Below are 1,367 nucleotides of genomic sequence, written 5' to 3'. Positions count from 1 at the left end.
ATGTGATTGGCTGCTTAGAAATTAAGTGTTAACGAGCAGTTGGACAGGTGTACCTAATAAAGTGGCCGGTGAGTGAATTTTGATAATCAATTAATTGGTTTGAGTCATTTTTCATGAAAGAATTCTCTAAAGTCAGCTTGTTAAATGTGAATATGCTCTAGTTTCTATTCTCCTCTGGGACAGTAAACTGTACATCTTTGCGTTGTGGATATAAAAAAAGACATTTGAGGACGTCATCTTAGACTTTTTGCAGAAACCCTGTTAACCAGGGTTGTCCTGGTCTTCATCAGATGGAGTTTGGCTCAGTGGATCAGTAAGATGTGGTTAAAAGCTCCATAAATGGTAAGTGGACCTTGATTTAAAAACATTTTCCCAAAAGACTACTTACAAACTTGCACATGCTAACCCTAAATTTACATGAAATAAGCAGGCAGTCCTTGTCAAAGACAAAGAGAGGTCAAAGGTTAGCGCTAGCAGCTCTCGGGATGTATGTCAGTACAGGAATAATGTGATCATAGGGACAGCTGCAGAGGTGGTTATGGTAAAAGGGTTGACTCACCAATCTTAACGCAGCCATTGTCCGTCATCAGCAGATTAGACACCTTCAGGTCTCTGATAACGGGATTAAAGAGGGTAATGACTGAGCCAGCTGCTAGAACATACAATCCTTTCACCCCCTTTACTTGTCATACATGTGTAGAGTTGAATGTAAAACTGTGTTAAACATTTCAGGTACAGCTTTAACTAGATTTCTATCTGGTGGTGGTTTCAGTACCCACCACGGTCTCCTCTAGCAGCATGTAGGCTGGACTGCCTTGGCTCTAAGAAAGCCTGACCATGATCCATAAAGTATTGTTTGGTTTTTTGTTGAGTTTACAGAGGTAAAAGACACACACAGTATTTTCCCTCGTGGCAGCGTCCTTAGAGATTTAGGACAGTGTAAGGGAAAGGAACTTTTGCCTGTTTAGGGACAGTTCAGTGGAACAAGTTAGACTGCAAAGTTCAAGTCATGTCCAGTATGAACTCTTTCAAAAAGAGAAATAAGGCCTGGTTACTAGAGCGTAGCAGAATAGAACAACAGGTCAGTGTTTTTTATTTAACAAAAATGTTTTGATGTTATGTCATTGATTATCACACACGGTAAAGGTCTTGTCTTTTCCTGATGTTATGTGTTGATGTTTTTATTTCATATATAAGGCATTTTGATACAATTAAATAAATAAAATCAAAAAAGCAAGCCTGCTACGTATCTATGAGGCCTGGCTTAAAGAATTACTATTATAATAATATAATATTTGTAATATTTAACATGCTTGCTGAAATTTAAATCTTATCAGTATGGCATTCCCACTAGTGATTACTTGGCC

At 38.2% G+C, this 1,367-nt stretch overlaps 2 protein-coding genes across 2 annotated transcripts in view; both read left to right on the top strand.

Annotated features, from left to right (window-relative positions):
• gan (gigaxonin) overlaps nucleotides 1-1,367 on the top strand; it is a 322,832-nt gene that overhangs the window by 308,249 nt on the left and 13,216 nt on the right. The window lies entirely within an intron of this gene.
• Nucleotides 1-1,367, top strand: part of cdk10 (cyclin-dependent kinase 10) — an 11,375-nt gene that overhangs the window by 7,286 nt on the left and 2,722 nt on the right. The gene's annotated exons all lie outside the window — the stretch shown is intronic.

This window comes from Etheostoma cragini, chromosome 8, assembly GCF_013103735.1.
Source record: "Etheostoma cragini isolate CJK2018 chromosome 8, CSU_Ecrag_1.0, whole genome shotgun sequence".
Lineage (NCBI taxonomy): Eukaryota > Metazoa > Chordata > Actinopteri > Perciformes > Percidae > Etheostoma > Etheostoma cragini.
Note: the sequence above shows the minus strand (reverse complement) of the source record. Positions and strands in the feature narration are given on the sequence as shown.